Source organism: Octodon degus, unplaced genomic scaffold, assembly GCF_000260255.1.
Source record: "Octodon degus isolate 3935 unplaced genomic scaffold, OctDeg1.0 scaffold00203, whole genome shotgun sequence".
In the NCBI taxonomy this organism is placed as follows: Eukaryota; Metazoa; Chordata; class Mammalia; order Rodentia; family Octodontidae; genus Octodon; species Octodon degus.
The window spans coordinates 2,495,503-2,501,940 of NW_004524779.1; the positions used below are offsets into that span (position 1 = coordinate 2,495,503).

At 40.9% G+C, this 6,438-nt stretch overlaps 1 non-coding gene across 1 annotated transcript; it reads right to left on the minus strand.

The window, feature by feature from the left end:
• Positions 1-4,798: 4,798 nt before the first annotated feature.
• Positions 4,799-4,962, minus strand: LOC111813605. Its single transcript, XR_002818814.1, has one exon. It is a non-coding gene; the product is annotated as a U1 spliceosomal RNA (small nuclear RNA).
• Between the last annotated feature and the right edge of the window lie 1,476 nt (positions 4,963-6,438).

A 6,438-nucleotide genomic window follows, 5' to 3' on the forward strand; every position in this document is an offset into this window, starting at 1 on the left:
AGTTATAATAAAACTAAAAATTGCCTTGGAAAGAATATAGGTTTCTTCAGAAAATGGTTTGTGAAATTTGGTTTTGTAAATAGAGTGTACAATTTCCGGGCTATGCTAATTCCCAGGGCAAGGTGGTTTATCCACATGGGTTATTAGAGCAACTCTAGTTGCTTAGATTTCTAAGAGTGACCTAAAAGGTTTTTTGAGAACTGCTAATAACTGACTGGTTTTACACGTCCCTACATGCTATAAACGCACAAGCGATATGTCAAAACTTGCACTGTAACATATAAACCAGTCCATGGTACTTTGAGATAAGCTTCTCTGTAGCTTTCAGGTAGAATTACACATGGTCTTCCTACTAATTATTTTTCTTTTCCTCCTTTCCCCTGCTTTGTTTTCCTGTTCCTATTTTTCTTTTCCTTGAATGACAGGTAAGTTTACAATACTGGACTTCATAAAAAGCACAGTTAAAAATGAATTTAGAGTGACCAGGTACTTCTTAATGGTAGGTTTCATTTGCAACCACAAGCAAAAACCTTGCATTTAAGATGGTCACCACAACTGCTGCACCAAGGGTGTGACCTGAATGTGTCTCCTAAAACTCATATTTTGGAAACGTATGCCTCCAAGCAATAGTGCTGTGAGGGGGGTTGTGGAGGTCATGAGGCCTTGACTCCAGAAGGGATTAGTGTACCCATGAGCAGAGCTTTTGTGGTAGATTCATTCTTCTGCTCTTCTGTGTTCTGTCATGTGAGGACACAACACACAGGCACATATCAGGGGACGTCCTGCCTCCAGGACTGTGGGGAAATAAATTTCTCTTCTTAATAAAGTATCCAGACTCAGGCATTCTGTTATAGTGGCACAATACAGACTAAGACAACCAAACAAAAATGAGTAGCAAATAAGAAGGAACTCTAAGTTCTCTGAAACCAAGTAGCATTTCCCTGAGGTGACTGGGCTTTAAGCAGCCCCCATGATTTCATCAGATGCTATGACTGTAGAAGGGGAAGACAAACTCTCTAGTCCTTTTGCACTGGGAGTTATAGGAGAAATATGATTCAGTCTTGTGAGCTGGTTGGGCATGATTCTGTAAATCTCAAGTTATTCCTGTTCTAGAACTATGGAGGATGTTACCTCAGTGTGTGTGGAGAGTGTAAGAGTCTTCTCATGTCTAAGGTTCATCCTCCTCTTTTCTCAGGTGTCTCAGCTCTTGGAAGGCTCCCGAGACCTTGTCCTTTCCCAGGGCTTAGGGATTTCTAAGGACATCCACTGTTTTTTCCCCATGGCAGAGCTGCCTCTTGTTTGGGTCCTCTTTCCTAGTCACCTTTAGTACCCAACCACCTTCTCCTCCTCATGAGGGAGAACTCAACACCATAGAGATGGCCCTGATTTCTTCTGGCTGCTTCTTTCTTTCATTCATTTTTTTTAAACTTTCAAAATAATCCTCATCTTAGGATCACTGACACTTATATAGCAGGCTGCTATGGTAGCCCATTAGCCCTTGAGAAAATAAATTAACATTCGTAGTGTAGGCCACATTGTAATGGCTGATTTTATTCTTTTCTTAACACAAGTCTTCAGTCCCTTTGCCCAAGCAAATCCTCGCCATTGCTTCTGGTATTACTTAGTTGCTGCTCTGGTATTACCAGTTCTACCCAGTTGTCCTGCTTGAAAGCCCCATTTTTGATTGGCATGCCATCGAAGCCAACTTTGTGAAGCCATATATGGGTGGTTCCACGTGCTGTGGCAGTCTCCATGAGAATGATTACTCTCTGCTGGTGTAGTCCCTGGCCACAGACCTTCACAGTGCCAAAATAGCATCATATTTATCTTTTATTCTACTACAATCACAGGATCTGTCCCCATTTAAGAGAAATTTCCTCCTTCCCATTATATTGCCTTATATGTGCCTTGGGATTGTACAAAGTCTACATGAAAGGAGGAAATTGTCTTCTACTTGAAATTCTCTTTCCACCGTGCTCATGGCTGCCAGTTGGGCTGGGTGGTGGGCAAAGAACCTGTTCATCTCTTCATACCTTGGTGTAGATATCGCTACGGAAACTCTTCCTTCCAGAGCTTTGCTTCTCTTTGCACGTGGCCCTTAACACATTTCTCCTCCCTTTAAAGAGACAATATAGAATATCATATGACATTTTTCTCATATTTCATTGGCAACATAGTCACTTGACTGTATCTAGCTGCAAGGGAAGCTGAGAAAAAGTGGTCTTTTATTCCTAACACTAATGTGTCCATCCATAAATCAGTATTTCGGGGGCCAGGGAGATAGCTCAGTAGAATAAGCGCTTGCCTGGAAAGTGCAAGTTCCTGAGTTCAATTCCCGGTACTACCCCCTCCCCTCTAAAGACATTTCTTTAGGGGGCATGCCCATTAGCTCAGTGGTTTAAGTGCCTGCTTAAAGGAAGCATTCAGGCTCAGGATGCTGTGGTTCAAACCCAGATACTCCCACCAAAACCAGAAATGCCCTAAAGGCATCTTGAGGAGACCAAAAAAAAAAAAAAAAATCCTTAAATCAGTATTTTGTCTTAAAAAGGAGGAGGAATGCACTTTTGGGCAGACAACCAGCAGTCTTTGTCAGTTTTTTGTTTTTTTTTTAAAGAGAAAGAAGATCCCCCAAATTTTAAAACAAGACAATAGGAGACTAACAATGGTTAATACATTGTCTTGTTATCTTTAAATTAGTTACTCAGCGTGCAAGATACAGGCATTTAATTGTCCAAAATTGCCACAGGTTCTTAACCCTTTTTCCCATGTTTTTTCTTTTTTTCTTTTTCTTGTGACCATCTCTCCCGTTTATACATCTCGTGTGGAAGACAGTTTGCTCATAGTCTGAACATGGCGTGGGCATTCCTAATTCTGGGTACTTTATCATCATGGTCCTTTGCTTGAAATGCCTGTGGACTCCTGTTCTTATTCTGAATGCTCGCCTTTTCAGGCTCAGGGTAGAGCTTTCTTCTTACCTAATATGGCGATGATGTCCCCCCACCTAGACTCCAGTGTTCTGTCTAGACCTTTCAGGGCAACATTTACCCTTTTAATTCAGACACTGCCTTCCCTGTAAGACTGGGAGTGTTTCTGAATGGGAGGAGCCAGCAAAGGCCATCTAGGCAGCGCACAGTAGGGACTTCTGCTGTTGCTGAGAGCCTCGACTAAGGCTTGAGGAGGAATTTTCCAGGCTTCTAACAGTTATATCCTGAGTAGAGCAAAGCTTTAGAACTGTGCTCTCTCTATACCTCTCCTGCCCAGAGTGAAAACAGTACTAGGAACACTAGTTTCACCTATTCATACTCTCATCTGCAGCATATAAAATGCAATTCTTTTTTTAAAATTTTATTTATTTATTTATTTTTTCAAAATAAAATGCAATTCTTATGCAGTCTTGCTAGCATAGTTATTATTACATTTTTGGAATTTTTCCAACCTTATAGTTTAGGTAAAAAGAACCCCACTTTTCTGAAATTGGGCATCTGTTTTTTTCTACCTATTAAGAACCACATGAATTTTATCTTTCTTGAATGCTTGTTCATGTCTTTGCGAATTTTTTAGTTGGATGAATGATCTTTCTTTTACTCTTAGAATTTGTAGGTGTTTTTTTAATAGAGGTAGGAGTTCAGCACTTTGTATTTCAAGTTGCAAATGTTTTTGCCTAGTTGTCATTTGTTTTTCACTTGATTTTATTTCCCCAGGAAAAGGGTTTTGATTCTCACAGAGTAGATTTTCTAAATCTTTTATTTTTCATGGCTTCTGAATTTTGTGTCAGCTGGAAAGGCTTTCAATACTCAAGGCCACAAATGAATTCTCTCAAAATCTTCTTTGTCTTACATTTACATGTTGAATCTATTTGAAATGTCAAACTCTTTGAAAACATTTCAGGCAAATGTGTCCTTGGGGGCAGGGTTGCTAGATATTGCAAATAAAAACACAGATGTTTATTTCAGATAAACAACACAGTTTTTAAGAACAAATATGTCCCAGGCAATAGTGAGCATTTATTTGGAGCATATTTATACTACATAGTTGTTCACTGCTTATTTACAGTTCAAACTTAACTGGGCATGTTGCACCTAATCTGACAGCCCAAGGTGGGGAGCAGTCAGCTCTGCTGCTAGGACATTTGGGTTTGGTTTGAGTCTCAGTGTGGCCTTTGCCAAGAACCTGCCATTCCTGCCCCTTGGCACATAAAAGTTAGTTAGTGTTCTATAGTATCTACACATGTGTCTGTGGGATCTTAAATTTGTATACCTGAAAGGTAGTGGATCAACTGACATAATTTCTTCACTTAGAAATGAATGGTGAGTAGCTCCCTTTGGTGTCACCATTCTGTATGTGCTACAAGAATCTCTTTTGTGGGAAGGAATGAGTACCCAGGGACAATGGATAGTAGCCTCCACCTGTGCTCTCTAATGAAACTATTGAGTTCTTCTTCTTTGTTTTTGTTTGGCACCAGGAATTGAACGCAGGACCTTGCACTTGCCAGGCAGGCACTGGGCTGCTGAGCTATATCCCTGGCCAGTGATTGAGTTTTTTTTTTTTCCTAGTGAAATTTTTTAAAAATTAATTTTATTGAGAAACAAATAGCAATGAGACAGTTTCAAAACTGATTAGTAGGACAGTTTCTTTTCTTTCTTTCTTTCTTTCTTTCTTTCTTTCTTTCTTTCTTTCTTTCTTTCTTTCTTTTTTTTTTTTATTGAGGAAGTGGGGGTTGAACTCAGGTCCTCACTCTTGCCAGGCAAGTGCTTATTCTACTGAGCTATCTCCCCGGCTCCTATATTAAACCACAACACAGGGGAAGGCAGGAACACAGTCTCCCACTACCATAGATTATGCAGTCGAGTCTCCTGCATTTGGGGAAATCGCAGGGGTCAGCACATCCAGAGTGTAATGGATGAACTTTGTCCTGGGAAAACCACCTTCATGATCATGGTGTCTCCCCTGCCAGGTAAGTATAGGACAGTTTCAATAATTAACATATTGCATATTGTTGTCCTTGTAGTGGTTATTCATAGTACAAAATGCAGATGATTGAGTTCATAATGGTATTTGGTTATCACATAATTATCTCAGTTATCATCTCCAAGAGTTAGAGGCTAGAGTTGTTTATTTTTTAATTTTTATTTCAGGGAAGGGTCTCCAGGGTGTTCAGGGTCTCACTACTAAATCAGACTCATACTGATCCTCCTGTTTACAGCCTTCCAAGAGCTTGGATTACAGGCACACGTTGCCATGCTCAGTCTCAATTGCGGTCTCAGTGTGCACTGAGGACGGGGCTGGCACGGCAGGCTGGGGGATCAAACCCCCGGCCCCTGTGCCTGCTTGCAGGCACTTTAATCTGCTGAGCTATTTGGCTGGCTAGCGTTCTGGACTTATATAACAAAACTATTTTTTTTTCTCTACAAGGTTTTAAATCATATATTCTGTTTGTTTGAATTGGACAAAACATATCCACTGTCTTTTTTCTGCTTTTTGATAAACATACATTCGAGTCTTATCTCCTTTCACACTTCCTTTATGATTAACAAAGCACAGGATGATGATAACATGCTTCTGTCCCCACAGAATTGTAGCACAAGTCACAACCATCATGATAAGTCAGGACTGTGATGTCACTGAAGCTGCAAGCTGCTGATTATGTTATAGCCAAAGGACGATGGTAGACGTACTTCAATCTCATTTACATGGTTGCATCTTATTAATCCCCTCATTTAGTCATTCAAGAAATATTTATTGAATGTATATGAGGTGCAAGGCACTGAACATAGTTTGAGGTTCAGTAAAATGTCCAAGGACCCTGTCCTCAGGGGACTTCGCAGTGGCTGTAGTTGATTCCAGTTGGCTGGTTGAAAGTCCACTGCTGAGTTTTCAGGAATCTGGAGAGGCTCACGATTGGACACTGCGAAGGTGTTTACACATGAAAATTGGCCAACAGTACCAATTGAGACTTCCTTTGCTGTTTCTTTTGTCCTTCCTTGTTTGCTACTTAAATGTTTGCTAGTTGTCTGCTAGTTGCTGGACACCACTGAGTTTGCAGAGATGTGTGCTTCGGATCCAAATCACTTTCTTATCTCTATTCTCACGCCAGGGCCCCACAGTAGCAATACACCTTTATTTTTCAAATAATACCTTCTTGAAATGGAATTAGGTAGGATAATTGACATATGCTGTAAGTTATTTGCCATCTAAAGTGAATGAAAGAGGAACTTTAAAGAAATTGTAGGGCCGGCCAAATAGCTCAGGAGCCAGGGCCAGGGGTTCGATCCCCGGGCCTGTGTGCTGGCCCTGCCCCTGGGGTACACTGAGATGGCAATTGAGACTGGGCATGAAGGCATGTGCCTGTAATCCCAGCTCTTGGGAGGCTGTAAACAGGTGGATCACTATGAGTCCGATTTAGTAGTGAGACACCGAACACTGTAGATCCTTCCCTAA